At 42.3% G+C, this 26,276-nt stretch overlaps 7 non-coding genes and 1 pseudogene across 7 annotated transcripts; 7 read left to right on the plus strand and 1 right to left on the minus strand.

The window, feature by feature from the left end:
- Positions 1 to 686: 686 nt before the first annotated feature.
- On the plus strand, positions 687 to 850 carry LOC134999066 (U1 spliceosomal RNA). The gene has a single exon (XR_010201227.1). It is a non-coding gene; the product is annotated as a U1 spliceosomal RNA (small nuclear RNA).
- Positions 851 to 909: 59 nt separating this feature from the next.
- On the plus strand, positions 910 to 1,026 carry LOC134998743 (U5 spliceosomal RNA). Its single transcript, XR_010200914.1, has one exon. It is a non-coding gene; the product is annotated as a U5 spliceosomal RNA (small nuclear RNA).
- A 274-nt stretch (positions 1,027 to 1,300) lies between these two features.
- LOC134998695 (U5 spliceosomal RNA) lies at positions 1,301 to 1,416 on the plus strand. The gene has a single exon (XR_010200866.1). It is a non-coding gene; the product is annotated as a U5 spliceosomal RNA (small nuclear RNA).
- A 275-nt stretch (positions 1,417 to 1,691) lies between these two features.
- LOC134998722 (U5 spliceosomal RNA) lies at positions 1,692 to 1,807 on the plus strand. Its single transcript, XR_010200893.1, has one exon. It is a non-coding gene; the product is annotated as a U5 spliceosomal RNA (small nuclear RNA).
- A 5,382-nt stretch (positions 1,808 to 7,189) lies between these two features.
- TRNAN-AUU (transfer RNA asparagine (anticodon AUU)) lies at positions 7,190 to 7,263 on the minus strand. Its single transcript has one exon. It is a non-coding gene; the product is annotated as a tRNA-Asn (tRNA).
- Positions 7,264 to 11,373: 4,110 nt separating this feature from the next.
- Positions 11,374 to 11,447, plus strand: TRNAN-AUU (transfer RNA asparagine (anticodon AUU)). Its single transcript has one exon. It is a non-coding gene; the product is annotated as a tRNA-Asn (tRNA).
- Positions 11,448 to 17,319: 5,872 nt separating this feature from the next.
- Positions 17,320 to 17,468, plus strand: LOC134998627 (U1 spliceosomal RNA; annotated as a pseudogene).
- Positions 17,469 to 17,620: 152 nt separating this feature from the next.
- On the plus strand, positions 17,621 to 17,783 carry LOC134998301 (U1 spliceosomal RNA). The gene has a single exon (XR_010200585.1). It is a non-coding gene; the product is annotated as a U1 spliceosomal RNA (small nuclear RNA).
- The last annotated feature ends 8,493 nt before the right edge of the window (positions 17,784 to 26,276 follow it).

Here is a 26,276-nt window from a genome sequence, read left to right on the forward strand (position 1 = left end):
GCTAGGCATTGGAAAATTCAGGGCTATAACGTGTAGATGAAGCACTAACAGGAGGCTTTAAAATTTTCATTCTAGTGTCTTTCGTTTGGGAGAAAAATGCAAAGGTACAATACAGCTTTTCCTTGCCGATATCTCTCTTTTGCAAAGAGATAGGCATTGGAAAATTCAGGGCTATAACGTGTAGATGAAGCACTAACAGGAGGCTTTAAAATTTTCATTCTAGTGTCTTTCGTTTGGGAGAAAAATCAGCTTGAATGCTTCAGGGGCTGGGGCATAGCCAACATGAGCCCCACACCGAAGGAGGGTGGAGGTGTTTAATGCAAACTAGGGGTCAGACAAGCGCCGCAAAAGGCCACCATGCCCTGCACGCCCCTTTTCTGTTTTCATATGCAGACGAGGGTTGAAGCCAACTTTGACCCACTGCTTGGATGACATCACCATATGCAAATCCATCTGCGGCAGGCCTTCCCCCAGGAATGCTTGCACTAGTTGTTGCATTTGGTTTGTTGTTTGGGGGTGCTTCAGTATTAGGCAGCCTTCTGCCCTCCCATGTTCATCTGAAAATATGTGTTCTCCCTGCAGTTGTTGTCCCCAGATGAGAGTTCCCTTGTGCTGCCTCAGTTGAATCTCCTTAACTTGACAGAGATGTGCCTGAGCAGCGGCCCTCCCCAGCTCTATCCCAAATCATACTTATTTTGCATAGGAGATACCATGGTCATAAGGATTATTCTCCCAGGGTGAGGTTCATTCATTGCATTCTGGGTATGCTGACCCCTGTGATTTCCCCAAATGTGGGAAACTCGACTGCTTTATTTGTGGTAGTGGGGGACTGTGTTTGTGTTTTCCTCTGGTCAGCTCTGGTAAAAGTCAGATTTCTTTGTTTCAGAGCCTTGTTCTTCTTTTGAGAGTTCCCTTGTGCTAGTTCTTCAGAACGAACAAATCTTTTGCCTTTTACTAAAGATTTCCGTGGAGAGGAGCAAAACTGAGTTTTATCTCAATTTTTGCATGCCCCGTCTTATTGGGGTTTCTTTTATCAGTTTAAAGATAGAACGAGTGTGCTTTAATGTAAGCTCATTTGCGTAGAAATGACAGTAAATGTTTGTTTCTTTTCAAACAGAACTTTCTTGACTATACTAATTGCTTGAAAGATCTGGGAGCACATGGAAAAGAGTACAAACCATGTTTATAGCAAGGGGAAGCCTGGTGAGAAATCTGCTTTCTTTCTTTCAAATTGGGTGCTCACTTTGAGCTGAATGAGGACTGCTGGCATGGCACTCAGGCGACAGGTAGAATCTTGGTCATGCTGTGGTTTCTCTTCAGAACGAACAAATCTTTCGCCTTTTACTAAAGATTTCCGTGGAGAGGAGCAAAACTGAGTTTTATCTCAATTTTTGCATGCCCCATCTTATTGGGGTTTTATTTTATTGGTTTAAAGATAGAACGAGTGTGCTTTAATGTAAGCTCATTTGCATAGAAATGACAGTAAATGTTTGTTTCTTTTCAAACAGAACTTTCTTGACCACACTAATTGTTTGAAAGATCTGGGAGCACATGGAAAAGAGTACAAACCATGTTTATAGCAAGGGGAAGCCTGGTGAGAAATCTGCTTTCTTTCATTCAAATTGGGTGCTCACTTTGAGCTGAATGAGAACTGCTGGCATGGCACTCAGGCGACAGGTGGAATCTTGGTCATGCTCTGGTTTCTCTTCAGAACTAACAAATATTTCGCCTTTTATTAAAGATTTCCGTGGAGAGGAGCAAAACTGAGTTTTATCTCAATTTTTGCATGCCCCATATTATTGGGGTTTCTTTTATCAGTTTAAAGACAGAACGAGTGTGCTTTCTTGTTAGCTTTAATGTAAGTTTATTTGCATAACAATGACAGTAAATGTTTGTTTCTTTTCAAACAGAACTTTCTTGACCATGCTACTTGCTTGAAAGATCTGGGAGCACATGGAAAACAGTACAAACCATGCAGTATCACAAGAGCCTTTATTTGATCTTTCATGAAGATAGAGCAGAATTGAGGACACGTCAACAATTTCTGCCGAAGGTGGTTCATCTTTCCACATGGTGCCTTTGGCCACTGACACCTTCGTTGAGTCAAAGTCTCTGGCTGTGGTCAGAACTTTGAAAATTTATGTCACCAGAACGGTTCAGATTAGGAAAACAGAGGCTCTGTTTGTCCTGTATGCTCCCAACATGATTGGGTGTCCTGCTTCCATGCAGACCATTATGCGCTGGATCTGTGGTAAAATTCAGCATGCTCATTCCACGGCAGGATTGCCGTTACTGAATTAGGTGAAGACCCATTCTACTAGAAAGGTGGGTTCATCCTGGGCAGCTGGTCGGGGAGTCTCGGCATTGCAACTTTGCCGAGCAGCTATTTAGTAAACACTTTTGCTAAGTTTTACAAGTTTGATACCTTGGCTGATGATAACCTCAAGTTGGGTCATTCGGTGCTGCAGAGTCGTACGCACTCTCCCACCCGTTCAAGAGCTTTGGTATAACCCCATGGTTCTTAATGTGACCCCAGCATCCTCTAGGTCGTATGAGAAAATAGGATTTTAATACCTACCGGTAAATCCTTTTCTCTTAGTACGTAGAGGATGCTGGGCACCCGTCCCAGTCCATACTGTGTCTGCAGTTATTACTTGTGGTTATACACATGTTGTGTTACGGTTCTGGTCAGCTTTTTGCTGCAATTGTTCATGCCGTTGGCTTGTGTTCTGTTGAATGCCACGTTCTGCGGCATGCTTAAGGTGTGAGCTGGTAAGATGCTCACCTTAGTTTAACAATAAATCCTTTCCTCGAAATGTCCGTCTCCCTGGGCACAGTTCCTATAACTGGAGTCTGGAGGAGGGGCATAGAGGGAGGAGCCAGTTCACACCCTTTGAAAGTCTTAAAGTGCCCATGTCTCTTGCGGATCCCGTCTATACCCCATGGTTCTTAATGTGACCCCAGCATCCTCTACGGACTAAGAGAAAAGGATGCCCTTGTGTACTATCCTGACTTCTCCTCCCGTCTGCTTACTTTGTGCCTTCCAACGCACAATGCGAACTACAGGTGGTGCTGCAGGGCCCACACCCTTTTACTTGCCTTACAGAGCAGCTCTGGAGCTGTTACAGTGCCCAGCTGCTGCAAGAAATCAGCATGAATGCTTCAGGGGATGGGGCATGGCCAACATGAGCCCCACACCAAAGGAGGGTGGGGGTGTTTAATGCGAACTAGGGGTCATCCAAGCACTGCAAAAGGCCGCCATGCCCTGCATGCCCCTTTTCTCTTTTTATATGCAGATGAGGGTTCCAGCCAACTTTGGCCCACTGCTTGGATGACATCACCGTATGCAAATCCGTCTGCTGCAGACCTTCCCCCAGGAATGCTGTTACTAGTTGTTGGATATGGTTTGATATTTGATGGTGCTTCAGTATTAGGCAGCCTTCCGCCATCCCATGTTCATCTGAAAAGATGTGGTCTCCCTGCAGTTGTTGTCCCCAGACGAGAGTTCCCTTGTGCTTCCTCAGTTGAATCTCCTTAACTTGACGGGGGAGGGGCTGCCCGAGCTGCCACCCTCCCCAGCCCTATCCCAACTCATACTTATTTTACATATTAGATCTCTTGATCATGAAGATTGTTCTCACAGGGTGAGGTTCATCCATTATATTTTAAAATAGGAAGGTACAAATTACATATTTGAATTGCATCTATGTGCTGGATTCAAATGTCCCCCCCCCTTCCTTTCTCAATTGTGCCCGTCAGCAGCTATTCTAAGGTTGCTGCCAATGGGTGTGACACATTAATTTCTTCTGTGGGGTACACTGGACTCCACAAGGATTCACATTGGGGTGTAGAGTAGGATCTTGATCTGAGGCACCAACCGGCTCAAAGCTTTTGACTGTTCCCAAGAAGCTCAGTGCATTCTCCTCTATAACCCCGCTTCCATGAACAGGGAGCTCAGTTTGTAGTTGGTGCCTTCAGTAGCAGGCCAATTAACAGGGGCCTGCCTCAGGCAGCCTATTCTTAGCTATTAATTTTGACAAGAAAAGAAGAACTTGTTTTATGAGAATCTACAAGGGCTGCAGCAGGCTAGGTCTAATAGACATCTTTACTGCAGCTTCATCACTCCCAGCGGCGCTATATACTCCCGTGCCCTGGTTGCTGGGTCACTGCAGCGGAGGCTCCGGTTTCATCCTAAGGTCAGTCACACACACACCACCCTTCCGGATCACGAGGCCGCTGATGAAGGGGAGCGAGGCCGTAGGGGGTGGGCCGTGTGCGCACTGCGGTGGACACTGATTACTGGGCAGCCGCTCCACTAGCCACCAGGTACAGTTAAGGAGCACAGGTCTGGGGGTTTTTCTCCTATATTAACCCAATTTTGTACTGCCCGCAGCGCATTGTGATAGGTAATAGGGCCTGATTCAGGTTGGATTGCAATCACAATAAGCGATCCAACTGCAAAAATTGCTAAGAGCATACGCATGTGCCTGCATTTTCTGCGGCACCCCGCAGAGAATGTGATCGCCTCTGCCTGTCAATCGGGGTGGGGAAGGGGGGGAGAGGTGGGTCAGCAACACTCCATTTCCAAGTCAGGGATGGAGCGGTGCGGGGGCAAGGCTTCAAAATGGGGTCTGCAACGGAGGAGACACAGGGGGCGTGGTCACAGCGGCTGTATGACATCACATTCAGCCGCTGTGATCACAAAAATGGTGGCGGCTTCCTGCGCGCACATACAGTCTGCACCAGCAGGAGCCTACACCATTTTTTATGATCACGCTGAACTGCAGTGCGACTGCAATTACAGCATGGTCAAGAAGGGAGGCGTCATGCTGGGTGGCCATGCCCTGTCACTGTGCAGGAGCCAGCACAGCTCACACACTAGTCCCCGGGTGCAGCCCCCAACCCCCGGGACACCCGGAGCAACAAAATGTAGATTCAGGCCACCAGGCCACGCCCCTACCTATGAAACCATGCCTCCTTTTTACCATTGCGCTGCTTATCTGCGCGCACTGCATTACAATCTCCCTCGCCACCTCTCTGTGTGTCACCAGTGATAGTGACACCTCTGCCATGCTTGTAGCAGCTGGTCCTAAGATCTACGCCTCAAACCCTGAGTGTTTGCCCTTGTGACTTGTTGATCATCATAGCGAAGCAGATGCTTACAGAAAACTGCAGGGGCTTAGATTGAAAATAAAAAAATTGATGGGTATAAGGTAGAGAGGAGCGGGTTCGGTTCTCCGAGAACCGAATTCCCCACGAACTCCACGTGGTTTACACTGGTCCGAGGCAGGCTCGGTTGTTCCCGCCTGACTCGGAAAACCTGAACAAGGGAAAATGTCATCATCCCGCTGTCGGATTCTCGCGAGATTCGGATTCCATATAAAGAGCTGCGCGTTGCTGCCATTTTTACTCGTGCATTGAAGAGAGAGCGGAGAGGACGTGGCTATGTTCTCTCAGTGGAAATCTCAATATCAGTGCTCAGTATCAGTGGTTACTTATTGCTGCTCAGTAATACTAGTAGTGTGTCTCTCCTGCTCAGTGTCAGTTCTCAGTAGTATCCTCATCAGTGCTCAGTATCACTGCTCATTGTCTTGTGCTGCATTGTGGTGCTCAGCATACTACAGTACATTACTAATAGTCCAGTGCTGCATCTTGCTGCTCAGTGTCAGTTCTAGTATCCTCATCAGTGCTCACTATCACTGCTCATTGCATTGTGGTGTTCTGTATACTACAATAACATAGTAATATAGTAACATAGTTTTTGAGGTTGAATAGAGGCAAATTGCCCATCGTGTTCAACATGTTTTAAGTTGTGATGATTCTACATACTTGCTGAATAATGTTTTATGACTAGTTAGCTACTATAACTCATGTTACCCCCGGATTAACCATGTTGATATTTTAAGTATTATAACCTTGGATAGCTTTTTCATTCAGAAATGTATCCATTCCTTTTTTAAATCCAATTACAGAGTCCGCCATTACCACCTTCCCTGGCAGGGAATTCCACATCCTGATTGCCCTAACAGTGAAGAAACCTTTCCTCCATTGCGTTCTGAACTTTCCTCCAGTCGCAGCGAGTGACCACGTGTTCTTTTAATAAATAATTCCTCTGATAACTCTTTGTTATGTATCTTTACATATTTGAAGATATTAATAATATCTCCTCTTAGGCACCTCTTTTCTAGTGTATAAATATTCAGCCTAGTAAGTCTTTCCTTATAGTCCAGTACTTTTAGGCCTTTAATCAATTTAGTCTTCAGGATCTCTTACACTTCCATGAGCAGCAGAGTAGTGCAATGGAAGCATGCTGGGCCCATAACCCAGAGGTCGATTGATCGAAACTATCCTCTGCTATGTGCATTTTTTTTTTTATAATTAAAGTAATCAAAAACTGGGATTGATATTTTGGCTCTTTTATTTTTACTTAAAGTACAATAACTTTTATCATTTTAATTTGTTTTAATAGTATATTGACAGCATTGTTTTCTTTAAAAAATCCACTTAATTTTCTTTACCCTATTACTGAAATGGTAATTGACAAAAACAAACTACATTGTCACCAGAAGAGCAATGCAAAATGTACAAGTGATATATGAAAATCATCTTCCATCTTGAATTTCAATGATGCCTTGGGACAACAATTTGTGAGAAACATCTTCACCCACAAAGAAAGATTTTCTTAATTCCTTACCTGTGTGCTGATTAGATATCACCTTGTTTTCACATTAAACAGACTTCCCCGTGAGGAAGCAGCAAGGATGCAGTGACGTTTCCTGGTGTCAACCTGTATTATTTCAGTAGACATTGAAATGAGGATGCATCTTTGATGCCTTTCCAATGAAGCAAGTTTATTTCAGTAATAGGTGAAAAACCATTCCTACAAAGGTGTTAATCAGAGACTTGGCTTTGTGGACACTTTTCAGAGAGCAAATTTGTTAGCATAAACATAAAATCAGAAAATGAAGAGCTGTTTAATCACTCAATTGGACTTTTCTGCCAGCATATTTTTTTTCTCTGCAACCCACTGCTAAATTGTGCTTCCTAGCTGTTTTTTTATAAAATCACTTAATCAAATCTAACTCTGATTACATCAGAGAAGGCCAGGTACCCTACACCATAAGGGGGGTTTTTGAAATTTTGACTTGTCTACTTAAAGATCACCAAAATCTGATTACAAGGTCAATTACATCCCTGGGTGGGATTGAACCACCAACCTTTTGGTTAATAGCCAAACATGCTAACCGATTGCGCCACAGAGACACCTTGCAAAAGTCAATACTGACAAAGGCTAATAATCATTCATCTAGAACGTTTCCTAGAAAAACTTTAAAAAGTCAATAATCTGGAGAATTTTTGTAAGAAACACATTGGTACTTTCCCATGATGAGTGAGTGCTTCAGGATTTCTTGCACTTACATGGGCTATTAACCAAAAGGTTGGTGGTTCAATCCCACCCAGGGATGTAATTGACCTTGTCATCAGATTTTGGTGATCTTTAAGTAGACAAGTCAAAATTTCAAACCCCCTCTTATGGTGTAGGGTACCTGGCCTTCTCTGACGTAATCAGAGTTAGATTTAATTAAGTGATTTTATAAAAAACAGCTAGGAAGCACAATTTAGCAGTGGGTTGCAGAGAAAAAAATAACATTTTAAACCTACCGGTAATTTTTTTTTCTCGTAGTCCGTAGAGGATGATGGGGACTCCGTAAGGACCATGGGGGATAGACGGGCTCCGCAGCAGACATGGGCACTTTAAGAAAGACTTTAGATCTGGGTGTGCACTGGCTCCTCCCTCTATGCCCCTCCTCCATACCTCAGTTAGAGAAACTGTGCCCAGAGGAGACAGACAGTTCGAGGAAAGGATTTTTGTTAATCCAAGGTCAAGATTCATACCAGCCACACCAATCACACCGTATAACTTGTGATATACTACCCAGTTAACAGTATGAATCAAATCTAACTCTGATTACATCAGAGAAGGCCAGGTACCCTACACCATAACAGGGGTTTTCGAAATTTTGACTTGTCTACTTAAAGATCAACAAAATCTGATTACAAGTTCAATTACGTCCCTGGGTGGGATTGAACCACCAACCTTTTGGTTAATAGCCGTACACACTAACTGATTGCGCCACAGCGAAACTTTGCAAAAGTACATACTGACAAAGGCTAATAAGCATTCATCTAGAACGATTCCTAGAAAAACTTTAAAAAGTCAATAATCTGGAGAGTTTTTGTAAGATGTTTCTTCCAGCAATCAATGAAGAAACACATTGGTACTTTCCCATGATGAGTGAGTGCTTCAGGATCTCTTGCACTTACATGTGCAGCAGAGTACTGCAATGGAAGCATGCTGGGCCCATAACCCAGAGGTAGGCAGATTGAAACTATCCTTTGCTATATGCATTTTTTTTTTGTTCATTAAAGTAATCCAAAACTGGGATTGATATTTTAGCTTTTATTTTTACTTAAAGTACAATAACTTTTACCATTTTAATTTGTTTTAATAGTATATTGACAGTGTTGTTTTCTTTCAAAAATCCAATTAATTTTCTTTACCCGATTATTAAAATGGTAATTGACAAAAACAAACTACATTGTCACCAGAAGAGCAATACAAAATGTACAAGTGATATATTAAAATCATCTTTCCAGCTTGAATTTCAATGATGCATTGGGGCAACGATTTTGTGAGAAACATCTTCACCCTTAAATAAAGATTTTCTTTATTCCTTACCTGTGTGCTAATTAGATATCACCTTGTTTTCACATTAAACAGACTTCCACATGAGAAAGCAGCAAGGATGCAGTGGCGTTAATGTTTCCTGGTGTCAACCTGTATTATTTCAGTAGATATTGAAATGAGGATGCATCTTGCTGCCTTTCCAATGAAGCAAGTTTAATTTAGTAATAGGTGAAAAACCATCCCTACAAATATGTTAATCAGAGACTTGGCTTTGTGGACACTTTTCAGAGAGCAAATTTGTTAGCATAAACATAAAATCAGAAAATGAAGAGCTGTTTAAACAGCTACTGCCTGAGGGTCTCTTGACCTGGTGCAATACCTCTGTAGCTTTTTGTTGAGGCGGGACGCCATCATGTCTATCTGGAACAGTCCCCACCGACTTGCAATCTGTGCGAAGACTTCCTGATGGAGTCCCCACTCTCCTGGATGTAGGTCGTGTCTGCTGAGGAAGTCTGCTTCCCAGTTGTCCACTCCCGGAATGAACACTGCTGACAGTGCGCTTACATGATTCTCCGCCCAGGTTGCAGAGAAAAAGAAATATGCTGGCAGAAAAATCCAATTGAGTGATTAAACAGCTCTTCATTTTCTGGCTTTATTTTTATGCTAACAAATGTGTTCTCTGAAAAGTGTCCAAAAAGCCAAGTATCGGATTAACATCTTTGTAGGGATGGTTTTTCACCTATTACTAAATTAAACTTGCTTCATTGGAAAGGCAGCAAGATGCATCCTCATTTCAATATCTACTGAAATAATACAGGTTGACACCAGGAAACATTAACGCCACTGCATCCTTGCTGCTTTCTCATGTGGAAGTCTGTTTAATGTGAAAACAAGGTGATATCTAATTAGCACACAGGTAAGGAATTAAGAAAATCTTTATTTAAGGGTGAAGATGTTTCTCACAAAATCGTTGCCCCAATGCATCATTGAAATTCAAGCTGGAAAGATGATTTTAATATATCACTTGTACATTTTGTATTGCTCTTCTGGTGACAATGTAGTTTGTTTTTGTCAATTACCATTTTAATAATCGGGTAAAGAAAATTAAGTGGATTTTTGAAAGAAAACAATACTGTCAATATACTATTAAAACAAATTAAAATGGTAAAAGTTATTGTACTTTAAGTAAAAATAAAAGAGCAAAAATATCAATCCCAGTTTTTGTTTACTTTAATTAACAACAAAAAAATGCATATAGCAGAGGATAGTTTCAATCTGCCTACCTCTGGGTTATGGACCCAGCATGCTTCCATTACAGTACTCTGCTGCACATGTAATTGCAAGAGATCCTGAAGCACTCACTCATCATGGGAAAATACCAATGTGTTTCTTCATTGGTTGATGGAAGAAACATCTTACAAAAACTCTCCAGATTATTGACTATTTAAAGTTTTTCTAGGAAACGTTCTAGATGAATGCTTATTAGCCTTTGTCAGTATATACTTTTGCAAAGTGTCGCTGTGGCGCAATCAGTTAGTGTGTACGGCTATTAACCAAAAGGTTAGTGGTTCAATCCCACCCAGGGACGTAATTGACCTTGTTATCAGATTTTGGTGATCTTTAAGTAGACAAGTCAAAATTTCAAAAACCCCTGTTATGGTGTAGGGTACCTGGCCTTCTCTGATGTAATCAGAGTTAGATTTGATTCAGTGATTTTATAAAAACAGCTAGGAAGCACAATTTAGCAGTGGTTTGCAGAGAAAAAGAAATATGCTGGCAAAAAAATCCAATTGAGTGATTAAACAGCTCTTCATTTTCTGGCTTTATTTTTATGCTAACAAATTTGTTCTCTGAAAAGTGTCCACAAAGCCAAGTATCTGATTAACATCTTTGTAGGGATGGTTTTTCACCTATTACTAAATTAAACTTGCTTCATTGGAAAGGCAGCAAGATGCATCCTCATTTCAATATCTACTGAAATAATACAGGTTGACACCAGGAAACATTAACGCCACTGCATCCTTGCTGCTTTCTCATGTGGAAGTCTGTTTAATGTGAAAACAAGGTGATATCTAATTAGCACACAGGTAAGGAATTAAGAAAATCTTTATTTAAGGGTGAAGATGTTTCTCACAAAATTGTTGCCCCAATGCATCATTGAAATTCAAGCTGGAAAGATGATTTTAATATATCACTTGTACATTTTGTATTGCTCTTCTGGTGACAATGTAGTTTGTTTTTGTCAATTACCATTTTAATAATAGGGTAATGAAAATTAAGTGGATTTTTGAAAGAAAACAATACTGTCAATATACTATTAAAACAAATTAAAATGGTAAAAGTTATTGTACTTTAAGTAAAAATAAAAGAGCAAAAATATCAATCCCAGTTTTGGATTACTTTAATTAACAAAAAAAAATGCATATAGCAAAGGATAGTTTCAATCTGCCTACCTCTGGGTTATGAACCCAGCATGCTTTCATTACAGTACTCTGCTGCACATGTAAGTGCAAGAGATCCTGAAGCACTCACTCATCATGGGAAAGTACCAATGTGTTTCTTCGTTGGTTGATGGAAGAAACATCTTACAAAAACTCTCCAGATTATTGACTTTTTAAAGTTTTTCTAGGAAACGTTCTAGATGAATGCTTATTAGCCTTTGTCAGTATGGACTTTCGCAAAGTGTCTCTGTGGCGCAATCGGTTAGTGTGTTTGGTTATTAACCAAAGGGTTGGTGGTTCAATCCCACCCAGGGACATAATTGACCTTGTTATCAGATTTTGGTGATCTTTAAGTAGACAAGTCAAAATTTCAAACCCCCTGTTATGGTGTAGCGTACCTGGCCTTCTCTGATGTAATCAGAGTTAGATTTGATTCAGTGATTTTATAAAAACAGCTAGGAAGCACAATTTAGCAGTGGGTTGCAGAGAAAAAGAAATATGCTGGCAGAAAAATCCAATTGAGTGATTAAACAGCTCTTCATTTTCTGGCTTTATTTTTATGCTAACGAATTTGTTCTCTGAAAAGTGTCCACAAAGCCAAGTATCTGATTAACATATTTGTAGGGATGGTTTTTCACCTATTACTAAATTAAACTTGCTTCATTGGAAAGGCAGCAAGATGCATCCTCATTTCAATATCTACTGAAATAATACAGGTTGACACCAGGAAACATTAACGCCACTGCATCCTTGCTGCTTTCTCATGTGGAAGCCTGTTTAATGTGAAAACAAGGTGATATCTAATTAGCACACAGGTAAGGAATTAAAAAAATCTTTATTTAAGGGTGAAGATGTTTCTCACAAAATCGTTGCCCCAATGCATCATTGAAATTCAAGCTGGAAAGATGATTTTAATATATCACTTGTACATTTTGTATTGCTCTTCTGGTGACAATGTAGTTTGTTTTTGTCAATTACCATTTTAATAATCGGGTAAAGAAAATTAATTGGATTTTTGAAAGAAAACAATACTGTCAATATACTATTAAAACAAATTAAAATGGTAAAAGTTATTGTACTTTAAGTAAAAATAAAAGAGCAAAAATATCAATCCCAGTTTTGGATTACTTTAATTAACAAAAAAAATGCATATAGCAGAGGATAGTTTCAATCTGCCTACCTCTGGGTTATGGACCCAGCATGCTTCCATTACAGTACTCTGCTGCACATGTAAGTGCAAGAGATCCTGAAGCACTCACTCATCATGGGAAAGTACCAATGTGTTTCTTCATTGGTTGATGGAAGAAACATCTTACAAAAACTCTCCACATTATTGACTTTTTAAAATGTTTCTAGGAATCATTCTAGATGAATGCTTATTAGCCTTTGTCAGTAAGTACTTTTGCAAAGTGTCGCTGTGGCGCAATCAGTTAGTGTGTAAGGCTATTAACCAAAAGGTTGGTGGTTCAATCCCACCCAGGGACTTAATTGACCTTGTTATCAGATTTTGGTGATCTTTAAGTAGACAAGTCAAAATTTCAAACCCCCTGTTATGGTGTAGGGTACCTGGCCTTCTCTAATGTAATCAGAGTTAGATTTGATTCAGTGATTTTATTAAAACAGCTAGGAAGAACAATTTAGCAGTGGGTTGCAGAGAAAAAGAAATATGCTGGCAGAAAAATCCAATTGAGTGATTAAACAGCTCTTCATTTTCTGGCTTTACTTTTATACTAACAAATTTGTTCTCTGAAAAGTGTCCACAAAGCCAAGTCTCTGATTAACACCTTTGTAGGGATGGTTTTTCACCTATTACTAAATTAAACTTGCTTCATTGGAAAGGCAGCAAGATGCATCTTCATTTCAATGTCTACTGAAATAATACAGGTTGACACCAGGAAACATTAACGCCACTGCATCCTTGCTGCTTTCGCATGTGGAAGTCTGTTTAATGTGAAAACAAGGTGATATCTAATTAGCACACAGGTAAGGAATTAAGAAAATCTTTATTTAAGGGTGAAGATGTTTCTCACAAAAACGTTGCCCCAATGCATCATTGAAATTCAAGCTGGAAAGATGATTTTAATATATCACTTGTACATTTTGTATTGCTCTTCTGGTGACAATGTAGTTTGTTTTTGTCAATTACCATTTTAATAATCGGGTAAAGAAAATTAAGTGGATTTTTGAAAGAAAACAATACTGTCAATATACTATTAAAACAAATTAAAATGGTAAAAGTTATTGTACTTTAAGTAAAAATAAAAGAGCAAAAATATCAATCCCAGTTTTGGATTACTTTAATTAACAAAAAAAAAAATGCATATAGCAGAGGATAGTTTCAATCTGCCTACCTCTGGGTTATGGACCCAGCATGCTTCCATTACAGTACTCTGCTGCACATGTAAGTGCAAGAGGTACTGAAGCACTCACTTATCATGGGAAAGTACCAATGTGTTTCTTCATTGGTTGATGGAAGAAACATCTTACAAAAACTCTCCACATTATTGACTTTTTAAAATGTTTCTAGGAATCGTTCTAGATGAATGCTTATTAGCCTTTGTCAGTATGTACTTTTGCAAAGTGTAGCTGTGGCGCAATCAGTTAGTGTGTAAGGCTATTAACCAAAAGGTTGGTTGTTCAATCCCACCCAGGGACTTAATTGACCTTGTTATCAGATTTTGGTGATCTTTAAGTAGACAAGTCAAAATTTCAAACCCCCTGTTATGGTGTAGGGTACCTGGCCTTCTCTGATGTAATCAGAGTTAGATTTGATTCAGTTATTTTATAAAAACAGCTAGGAAGCACAATTTGGCAGTGGGTTGCAGAGAGAAAGAAATATGCTGGCAGAAAAATCCAATTGAGTGATTAAACAGCTGTTCATTTTCTGGCTTTATTTTTATGCTAACTAATTTGTTCTCTGAAAAGTGTCCACAAAGCCAAGTATCTGATTAACATATTTGTAGGGATGGTTTTTCACCTATTACTAAATTAAACTTCCTTCATTGGAAAGGCAGCAAGATGCATCCTCATTTCAATATCTACTGAAATAATACAGGTTGACACCAGGAAACATTAACGCCACTGCATCCTTGCTGCTTTCTCATGTGGAAGTCTGTTTAATGTGAAAACAAGGTGATATCTAATTAGCACACAGGTAAGGAATTAAGAAAATCTTTATTTAAGGGTGAAGATGTTTCTCACAAAATCGTTGCCCCAATGCATCATTGAAATTCAAGCTGGAAAGATGATTTTAATATATCACTTGTACATTTTGTATTGCTCTTATGGTGACAATGTAGTTTGTTTTTGTCAATTACCATTTTAATAATAGGGTAAAGAAAATTAAGTGGATTTTTGAAAGAAAACAATACTGTCAATATACTATTAAAACAAATTAAAATGGTAAAAGTTATTGTACTTTAAGTAAAAATAAAAGCTAAAATATCAATCCCAGTTTTGGATTACTTTAATGAACAAAAAAAAAAATTCATATAGCAAAGGATAGTTTCAATCTGCCTACCTCTGGGTTATGGGCCCAGCATGCTTCCATTGCAGTACTCTGCTGCACATGTAAGTGCAAGAGATCCTGAAGCACTCACTCATCATGCGAAAGTACCAATGTGTTTCTTCATTGGTTGCTGGAAGAAACATCTTACATAAACTCTCCAGATTATTGACTTTTTAAAGTTTTTCTAGGAAACGTTCTAGATGAATGCTTATTAGTCTTTGTCAGTATGTGCTTTTTGCAAAGTGTCTCTGTGGCACAATCGGTTAGTGTGTTCAGCTATTTATCAAAAGGTTGGTGGTTCAATCCCACCCAGGGACGTAATTGACCTTGTGATCAGATTTTGGTGATATTTAAGTAGACAAGTCAAAATTGCAAACCCCCTCTTATGGTGTAGGGTACCTGGCCTTCTCTGATGTAATCAGAGTTAGATTTGATTAAGTGATTTTATAAAAAAACAGCTTGGAAGCACAATTTAGCAGTGGGTTGCAGAGAAAAAGAAAAATGTTGGCAGAAAAATCCAATTGAGTGATTAAACAGCTCTTCATTTTCTGGCTTTATTTTTATGATTACAAATTTGTTCTCTGAAAAGTGTCCACAAAGCCAAGTATCTGATTAACATCTTTGTAGGGATGGTTTTTCACCTATTACTAAATTAAACTTGCTTCATTGGAAAGGCAGCAAGATGCATCCTCATTTCATTATCTACGGAAATAATACAGGTTGACACCAGGAAACATTAACGCCACTGCATCTTTGCTGTTTTCTCATGTGGAAGTCTGTTTAATGTGAAAACAAGGTGATATCTAATTAGCACACAGGTAAGGAATTAAGAAAATCTTTATTTAAGGGTGAATCGTTGCCCCAATGCATCATTGAAATTCAAGCTGGAAAGATGATTTTAATATATCACTTGTACATTTTGTATTGCTCTTCTGGTGACAATGTAGTTTGTTTTTGTCAATTACCATTTTAATAATCGGGTAAAGAAAATTAATTGGATTTTTGAAAGAAAACAATACTGTCAATATACTATTAAAACAAATTAAAATGGTAAAAGTTATTGTACTTTAAGTAAAAATAAAAGAGCAAAAATATCAATCCCAGTTTTGGATTACTTTAATTAACAAAAAAAAAATGCATATAGCAGAGGATAGTTTCAATCTGCCTACCTCTGGGTTATGGACCCAGCATGCTTCCATTACAGTACTCTGCTGCACATGTAAGTGCAAAAGATCCTGAAGCACTCACTCATCATGGGAAAGTACCAATGTGTTTCTTCATTGGTTGATGGAAGAAACATCTTACAAAAACTCTCCACATTATTGACTTTTTAAAATGTTTCTAGGAATCGTTCTAGATGAATGCTTATTAGCCTTTGTCAGTATGTACTTTTGCAAAGTGTCGCTGTGGCGCAATCAGTTAGTGTGTAAGGCTATTAACCAAAAGGTTGGTGGTTCAATCCCACCCAGGGACTTAATTGACCTTGTTATCAGATTTTGGTGATCTTTAAGTAGACAAGTCAAAATTTCAAACCCCCTGTTATGGTGTAGGGTACCTGGCCTTCTCTGATGTAATCAGAGTTAAATTTGATTCAGTGATTTTATAAAAACAGCTAGGAAGCACAATTTAGCAGTGGGTTGCAGAGAAAAAGAAATATGCTGGCAGAAAAATCCAGACAAAGGCTAATAAACAATCATCTAGAACGTTTCCTAGAAAAACTTTAAAAAGTCAATAATCTGGAGTGTTTTTGTAAGATGTTTCTGCCATCAACCAATGAAGAAACACATTGGTACTTTCCCATGATGAGTGAGTGCTTCAGGATCTCTTGCACTTACATGTGCAGCAGAGTACTGCAATGGAAGCATGCTGGGCCCATAACCCAGAGGTAGACAGATTGAAACTATCCTCTGCTATATGCATTTTTTTTGTTAATTAAAGTAATCCAAAACTGGGATTGATATATTTGCTCTTTTATTTTTACTTAAAGTACAATAACTTTTACCATTTTAATTTGTTTTAATAGTATATTAACAGTATTGTTTTCTTTCAAAAATTCACTTAATTTTCTTTTCTGTGTGCTAATTAGATATCACCTTGTTTTCACATTAAATAGACTTCCACATGAGAAAGCAGCAAGGATGCAGTGGCGTTAATGTTTCCTGGTTGTAGTGGGGGACTGTGTTTTACATGCCTTACAGAGCAACTCTGGAGCTGTTACAGTGCCCAGCTGCGGCAAGAAATCAGCTTGAATGCTTCAGGGGCTGGGGCATAGCCAACATGAGCCCCACACCGAAGGAGGGTGGAGGTGTTTAATGTGAACTAGGGGTCATCCAAGCACCGCAAAAGGCCGCCATGCCCTGCATAACCCTTTTCTCTTTTCATATGCAGATGAGGGTTCCAGCCAACTTTGGCCCACTGCTTGGATGACATCACCGTATGCAAATCCGTCTTCTGCAGACCTTCACCCAGGAATGCTTTTACTAGTTGTTGCATTTGGTTTGTTGTTTGGGGGTGCTTCAGTATTAGGCAGCCTTCTGCCCTCCCATGTTCATCTGAAAATATGTGTTCTCCCTGCAGTTGTTGTCCCCAGATGAGAGTTCCCTTGTGCTGCCTCAGTTGAATCTCCTTTACTTGACAGAGATGTGCCTGAGCAGCGGCCCTCCCCAGCCCTATCCCAAATCATACTTATTACCATGGTCATGAAGATTGTTCTCCCAGGGTGAGGTTCATTCATTGCATTCTGGGTATGCTGACCCCTGTGATTTCCCCAAATGTGGGAAACTCGACTGCATTATTTGTGGTAGTGGGGGACTGTTTGTGCTTTCCTCTGGTCAGCTCTGGTAAAAGTCAGATTTCTTTGTCTCAGATATTCCTCTAGCCTTGTTCTTCTTTCGAGAGTTCCCTTGTGCTGCCTCAGTTGGATCTCCTTCACTTGACAGGGGGGTGCCCGAGCAGTGACCCTCCCCAGCTCTAGCCCAACTCCTACTTACCTGCCAGGTGAGATACTATGATCATGAAGGTGCTTCTCCCAGGGCAAGGCTCACCCATTGCACTCTGGGTGTGCTGCTCCTGCAATTTCCCCAAATGTGGGAAACTTGATTGCATAATTTGTGTTTCCCCTGGTCGGCTCTCGTATAATTCAGATCTCTTTGTCTCAGGTCTCTCTCCAGCCTAGTTTGCTGTCTGTTTCCACTTCTCTTTTCTGGAGCCGCTCCCTTCTATGCCCTTGCGCACTATCCTGACTTCTCCCGTCTGCTTACTTTGTGCCTTCCAACGCACAATGCGAACTACAGGTAGTGCTGCAGGGCCCACACCCTTTTAGTTGCCTTACAGAGCAGCTCTGGAGCTGTTACAGTGCCCAGCTGCTGCAAGAAATCAGCTTGAATGCTTCAGGGGCTGGGGCATAGCCAACATGAGCCCCACACCAAAGGAGGGTGGGGTTGTTTAATGCGAACTAGGGGTCATCCAAGCACCGCAAAAGGTCGCCATGCCCTGCATGCCCCTTTTCTCTTTTCATATGCAGATGAGGGTTCCAGCCAACTTTGGCCCACTGCTTGGATGACATCACCGTATGCAAATCCGTCTGCTGCAGACCTTCCCCCAGGAATGCTTGTACTAGTTGTTGCATATGGTTTGGTATTTGATGGTGCTTCAGTATTAGGCAGCCTTCCGCCCTCCCATGTTCATCTGAAAAGATGTGGTCTCCCTGCAGTTGTTGTCCCCAGACGAGTGTTCCCTTGTGCTTCCTCAGTTGAATCTCCTTAACTTGACGGGGGAGGGGCTGCCCGAGCAGCCACCCTCCCCAGCCCTATCCCAACTCATACTTATTTTGCATATGAGATCTCTTGATCATGAAGATTGTTCTCACAGGGTGAGGTTCATCCATTATATTTTAAAATAGGAAGGTACAAATTACATATTTGAATTGCATCTATGTGCTGGATTCAAATGTCCCCCCCCCTTCCTTTCTCAATTGTGCCCGTCAGCAGCTATTCTAAGGTTGCTGCCAATGGGTGTGACACATTAATTTCTTCTGTGGGGTACACTGGACCCCACAAGGATTCACATTGGGGTGTAGAGTAGGATCTTGATCTGAGGCACCAACCGGCTCAAAGCTTTTGACTGTTCCCAAGATGCTCAGCGCATCCTCCTCTATAACCCCGCTTCCATGAACAGGGAGCTCAGTTTGTAGTTGGTGCCTTCAGTAGCAGGCCTCTTAACAGGGGCCTGCCTCAGGCAGCCTATTCTTAGCTATTAATTTTGACAAGAAAAGAAGAACTTGTTTTATGAGAATCTACAAGGGCTGCAGCAGGCTAGGTCTAATAGACATCTTTACTGCAGCTTCATCACTCCCAGCGGCGCTGTATACTCCCGTGCCCTGGTTGCTGGGTCACTGCAGCGGAGGCTCCGGTTTCTTCCTAAGGTCAGTCACACACACACCGCCCTTCCGGATCACGAGGCCGCTGATGAAGGGGAGCATGGCCGTAGGGGGTGGACCGTGTGCGCACTGGTGTGGACACTGATTACTGGGCAGCCGCTCCACTAGCCACCAGGTACAGTTAAGGAGCACAGGTCTGGGGGTTTTTCTCCTATATTAAACCAATTTTGTACTGCCCGCAGCACATTGTGATAGGTAATGGGGCCTGATTCAGTTTGGATTGCAATCACAATAAGCGATCCAACTGCAAAAATTGCTAAGAGCATACGCATGTGCCTGCATTTTCTGCGGCACCCCGCAGAGAATGCGATCGCCTCTGCCTGTCAATCGGGGCAGGGGGGGGGGAGAGGGGGGTCAGCAACACTCCATTTCCAAGTCAGGGATGGAGCGGTGCGGGGGCAAGGCTTCAAAATGGGGTCTGCAATGGAGGAGACACAGGGGGCGTGGTCACAGCAGCTGTATGACATCACATTCAGCCGCTGTGATCACAAAAATGGTGGCGGCTTCCTGCGCGCACATACAGTCTGTACCAGCAGGAGGCTACACCATTTTTTATGATCACGCTGAACTGCAGTGCGACTGCAATTACAGCATGGTCAAGAAGGGAGGCGTCATGCTGGGTGGCCATTAGAGATGAGCGGGTTCGGTTCCTCGGAATCCGAACCCGCCCGAACTTCACCCTTTTTTGCACGGGTCCGAGCAGACTCGGATCCTCCCGCCTTGCTCGGTTAACCCGAGCGCGCCCGAACGTCATCATCCCGCTGTCGGATTCTCACGAGACTCGGATTCTATATAAGGAGCCGCGCGTTGCCGCCATTTTCACACGTGCATTGAGATTGATAGGGAGAGGACGTGGCTGGGGTCCTCTCCGTTTAGATTAGAAGATAGAGACGAGTGACATTTGATTTACTACTAATTTGGGGAGCAGTTGAACTTGTCAGGAGTACTCAGTAGTGCAGAGTTTTGCTGATAGTGACCACCAGTTTTATTATTTATAATCCGTTCTCTGCCTGAAAAAAAACGATACACATACCATATCTGTGCTCAGCCTCAGTGTGCTGCATGATATATCATCTATGTATATCTGACTGTGCTGAGTGCTCACTGCTCACACAGCTTAATTGTGGGGGAGACTGGGGAGCAGTTATAGCAGGAGTACAGTGCACACTTTTGCTGCCAGTGTGACCACCAGTATATTGTCTGCCTGAAAAAGTTAAACACTCCTGTGGTGTTTTTTTTTTTTATTCTATAAACGCATTCTGCTGACAGTGTCCAGCAGGTCCGTCATACATTATATTATATAAATATTTACCTGCAGTAGTGTTATATTTTTTTTTTCATCTCTATCATCTTTATCATCTCTATATTAGCAGACGCAGTACGGTAGTCCACGGCTGTGGCTATCTCTGTGTCGTCAGTGCTCGTCCATAATTGTATACCTACCTACCTGTGGTGGGTTTTTTTTTTCTATCTTCTTCATACTAGTAGTTTAGGAGTCTGCTGACAGTGTCCACCAGGTCCATCATTATATTATATACCTACAGTAGTAATATATTTATTATATTATCTATACTAGCAGACGCAGTACGGTAGTCCACGGCTGTGGCTATCTCTGTGTCGTCAGTGCTCGTCCATAATTGTATACCTACCTGTGGTGGGTTTTTTTTTCTATCTTCTTCATACTAGTAGTTTAGGAGTCTGCTGACAGTGTCCACCAGGTCCGTCATTATATTATATACCTACAGTAGTAATATATTTAGTATATTATCTATACTAGCAGACGCAGTACGGTAGTCCATGGCTGTACCTACCTCTGTGTCGTCACTCGTCCATAATTGTATACCTAACTGTGGTGGGTTTTTTTTTCTATCTTCTTCATACTAGTAGTTTAGGAGTCTGCTGACAGTGTCCACCAGGTCCGTAATTATATTATATACCTACAGTAGTAATATATTTAGTATATTATCTATACTAGCAGACGCAGTACGGTAGTCCACGGCTGTACCTACCTCTGTGTCGTCACTCGTCCATAATTGTATACCAACCTGTGGTGGGGTTTTTTTTTTCTATCTTCTTCATACTAGTAGTTTAGGAGTCTGCTGACAGTGTCCACCAGGTCCGTCATTATATTATATACCTACAGTAGTAATATATTTAGTATATTATCTATGCTAGCAGACGCAGTACGGTAGGCCACGGCTGTGGCTATCTCTGTGTCGTCAGTGCTCGTCCATAATTGTATACCTACCTACCTGTGGTGGGGTTTTTTTTTCTATCTTCTTCATACTAGTAGTTTAGGAGTCTGCTGACAGTGTCCACCAGGTCCGTCATTATATTATATACCTACAGTAGTAATATATTTAGTATATTATCTATACTAGCAGACGCAGTACGGTAGTCCACGGCTGTACCTACCTCTGTGTCGTCACTCGTCCATAATTGTATACCTACCTGTGGTGGAGTTTTTTTTCTATCTTCTTCATACTAGTAGTTTAGCAGTCTGCTGACAGTGTCCACCAGGTCCGTCATTATATTATATATACCTACAGTAGTTATATATTTTTTTTTATATCATTAATTATCATCTCTATACTAGCAGACGCAGTATGGTAGGCCACGGCTGTGGCTATCTCTGTGTCGTCAGTGCTCGTCCATAATTGTATACCTACCTACCTGTGGTGGGGTTTTTTTCTATCTTCTTCATACTAGTAGTTTAGCAGTCTGCTGACAGTGTCCACCAGGTCCGTCATTATATTATATATACCTACAGTAGTTATATATATTTTTTTTTTATATCATTAATTATCATCTCTATACTAGCAGACGCAGTACGGTAGTCCACGGCTGTAGCTACCTCTGTGTCGTCAGTCACTCGTCATCCATAAGTATACTAGTATCCATCCATCTCCATTGTTTACCTGAGGTGCCTTTTAGTTGTGCCTATTAAAATATGGAGAACAAAAATGTTGAGGTTCCAAAAATAGGGAAAGATCAAGATCCACTTCCACCTCGTGCTGAAGCTGCTGCCACTAGTCATGGCCGAGAAGATGAAATTCCATCAACGTCGTCTGCCAAGGCCGATGCCCAATGTCATAGTACAGAGCATGTAAAATCCAAAACACAAAAGATCAGTAAAAAAAGGACTCAAAAATCTAAATAAAAATCGTCGGAGGAGAAGCGTAAACTTGCCAATATGCCGTTTACCACACGGAGTGGCAAGGAACGGCTGAGGCCCTGGCCTATGTTCATGGCTAGTGGTTCAGCTTCACATGAGGATGGAAGCACTCAGCCTCTCGCTAGAAAAATTAAAAGACTTAAGCTGGCAAAAGCACAGCAAAGAACTGTGCGTTCTTCAAAATCACAAATCCACAAGGAGAGTCCAATTGTGTCGGTTGCGATGCCTGACCTTCCCAACACTGGACGTGAAGAGCATGCACCTTCCACCATTTGCACACCCCCTGCAAGTGCTGGAAGGAGCACCCACAGTCCAGTTCCTGATAGTCAGATTGAAGATGTCAGTGTTGAAGTACACCAGGATGAGGAGGATATGGGTGTTGCTGGCGCTGGGGAGGAAATTGACAAGGAGGATTCTGATGGTGAGGTGGTTTGTTTAAGTCAGGCACCCGGAGAGACACCTGTTGTCCGTGGGAGGAATATGGCCATTGACATGCCTGGTGAAAATACCAAAAAAATCAGCTCTTCGGTGTGGAAGTATTTCAACAGAAATGCGAACAACAGGTGTCAAGCCGTGTGTTGCCTTTGTCAAGCTGTAATAAGTAGGGGTAAGGACGTTAACCACCTCGGGAACATCCTCCCTTATACGTCACCTGCAGCGCATTCATCATAAGTCAGTGACAAGTTCAAAAACTTTGGGTGACAGCGGAAGCAGTCCACTAACCAGTAAATCCCTTCCTCTTGTAACCAAGCTCACGCAAACCACCCCACCAACTCCCTCAGTGTCAATTTCCTCCTTCCCCAGGAATGCCAATAGTCCTGCAGGCCATGTCACTGGCAATTCTGACGAGTTCTCTCCTGCCTGGGATTCCTCCGATGCATCCTTGAGTGTAACGCCTACTGCAGCTGGCGCTGCTGTTGTTGCTGCTGGGAGTCGATGGTCATCCCAGATAACTGAGGCCTTGGCATCCTGGGCGGTGAGAAACGTGGTTCCGGTATCCATCATTACTTCAGAGCCAACTATAGACTTGATTGAGGTACTGTGTCCCCGGTACCAAATACCATCTAGGTTCCATTTCTCTAGGCAGGCGATACCGAAAATGTACACAGACCTCAGAAAAAGACTCACCAGTGTCCTAAAAAATGCAGTTGTACCCAATGTCCACTTAACCACGGACATGTGGACAAGTGGGGCAGGGCAGACTCAGGACTATATGACTGTGACAGCCCACTGGGTAGATGTATTGACTCCCGCCGCAAGAACAGCAGCGGCGGCACCAGTAGCAGCATCTCGCAAACGCCAACTCTTTCCTAGGCAGGCTACGCTTTGTATCACCGCTTTCCAGAATACGCACACAGCTGAAAACCTCTTACGGCAACTGAGGAAGATCATCGCAGAATGGCTTACCCCAATTGGACTCTCCTGTGGATTTGTGGCATCGGACAACGCCAGCAATATTGTGCGTGCATTATATCTGGGCAAATTCCAGCACGTCCCATGTTTTGCACATACCTTGAATTTGGTGGTGCAGAATTATTTAAAAAATGACAGGGGCGTGCAAGAGATGCTGTCGGTGGCCAGAAGAATTGCGGGACACTTTCTGCGTACAGGCACCACGTACAGAAGACTGGAGCAACACCAAAAACGCCTGAACCTGCCCTGCCATCATCTGAAGCAAGAAGTGGTAACGAGGTGGAATTCAACCCTCTATATGCTTCAGAGGATGGAGGAGCAGCAAAAGGCCATTCAAGCCTATACATCTGACCACGATATAGGAGGTAGAATGCACCTGTCTCAAGCGCAGTGGAGAATGATTTCAACGTTGTGCAAGGTTCTGAAACCTTTTGAACTTGCCACACGTGAAGTCAGTTCAGACACTGCCAGCCTGAGTCAGGTCATTCCCGTCATCAGGCTTTTGCAGAAGAAGCTGGAGACATTGAAGGAGGAGCTAAGACAGAGCGATTCCGCTAGGCATGTGGGACTTGTGGATGGAGCCCTTCATTCGCTTAACCAGGATTCACGGGTGGTCAATCTGTTGAAATCAGAGCACTACATTTTGGCCACCGTGCTCGATCCTAGATTTAAAACCTACGTTGTATCTCTCTTTCCGGCAGACACAAGTCTGCAGGGGTTCAAAGACCTGCTGGTGAGAAAATTATCAAGTCAAGTGGAACTTGATCGGTCAACAGCTCCTCCTTCACATTCTCCCGCAATTGGGGGTGCGAGGAAAAGGCTCAGAATTCCGAGCCCACCCGCTGGCGGTGATGCAGGGCAGTCTGGAGCGACTGCTGATGCTGACATCTGGTCCGGACTGAAGGACCTGCCAACGATTACGGACATGTCGTCTACTGTCACTGCATATGATTCTCTCACCATTGAAAGAATGGTGGAGGATTATATGAGTGACCGCATCCAAGTAGGCACGTCAGACAGTCAGTACGTATACTGGCAGGAAAAAGAGGCAATTTGGAGGCCCTTGCACAAACTGGCTTTATTCTACCTAAATTGCCCTCCCACAAGTGTGTACTCCGAAAGAGTGTTTAGTGCCGCCGCTCACCTTGTCAGCAATCGGCGTACGAGGTTACTTCCAGAAAATGTGGAGAAGATGATGTTCATTAAAATTAATTATAATCAATTGCTCCGTGGAGACATTGACCAGCAGCAATTGCCTCCACAAAGTACACAGGGAGCTGAGATGGTGGATTCCAGTGGGGACGAATTGATAATCTGTGAGGAGGGGGATGTACACGGTGATGAATCGGAGGATGATGATGAGGTGGACATCTTGCCTCTGTAGAGCCAGTTTGTGCAAGGAGAGATTAATTGCTTCTTTTTTGGTGGGGGTCCAAACCAACCCGTCATATCAGTCACAGTCGTGTGGCAGACCCTGTCACTGAAATGATGGGTTGGTTAAAGTGTGCATGTCCTGTTTATACAACATAAGGGTGGGTGGGAGGGCCCAAGGACAATTCCATCTTGCACCTCTTTTTTCTTTCATTTTTCTTTGCGTCATGTGCTGTTTGGGGAGTGTTTTTTGGAAGGGCCATCCTGCGTGACACTGCAGTGCCACTCCTAGATGGGCCAGGTGTTTGTGTCGGCCACTTGGGTCGCTGAGCTTAGTCACGCAGCTACCTCATTGCGCCTCTTTTTTTCTTTGCGTCATGTGCTGTTTGGGGAGTGTTTTTTGGAAGGGCCATCCTGCGTGACACTGCAGTGACACTCCTAGATGGGCCAGGTGTTTGTGTCGGCCACTTGGGTCGCTGAGCTTAGTCACACAGCTACCTCATTGCGCCTCTTTTTTTCTTTGCATCATGTGCTGTTTGGGGAGTGTTTTTTGGAAGGGCCATCCTGCGTGACACTGCAGTGCCACTCCTAGATGGGCAAGGTGTTTGTGTCGGCCACTTGGGTCGCTGAGCTTAGTCACACAGCTACCTCATTGCGCCTCTTTTTTTCTTTGCGTCATGTGCTGTTTGGGGAGTGTTTTTGGAAGGGCCATCCTGCGTGACACTGCAGTGCCACTCCTAGATGGGCCAGGTGTTTGTGTTGGCCACTTGGGTCGCTGAGCTTAGTCACACAGCTACCTCATTGCGCCTCTTTTTTTCTTTGCGTCATGTGCTGTTTGGGGAGTGTTTTTTGGAAGGGCCATCCTGCGTGACACTGCAGTGCCACTCCTAGATGGGCCAGGTGTTTGTATCGACCACTTGGGTCGCTGAGCTTAGTCATCCAGCGACCTCGGTGCAAATTTTAGGACTAAAAATAATATTGTGAGGTGTGAGGTGTTAAGAATAGACTGAAAATGAGTGGAAATTATGGTTATTGAGGTTAATAATACTTTGGGATCAAAATGACTCCCAAATTCTATGATTTAAGCTGTTTTTTAGGGTTTTTTTGAAAAAAACACCCGAATCCAAAACACACCCGAATCCGACAATAAAAATTCGGTGAGGTTTAGCCAAAACGCGTTCGAACCCAAAACACGGCCGCGGAACCGAACCCAAAACCAAAACACAAAACCCGAAAAATTT

The sequence above is a fragment of the Pseudophryne corroboree genome, unplaced genomic scaffold (genome assembly GCF_028390025.1).
Source record: "Pseudophryne corroboree isolate aPseCor3 unplaced genomic scaffold, aPseCor3.hap2 scaffold_149, whole genome shotgun sequence".
NCBI classification, from domain to species: domain Eukaryota; kingdom Metazoa; phylum Chordata; class Amphibia; order Anura; family Myobatrachidae; genus Pseudophryne; species Pseudophryne corroboree.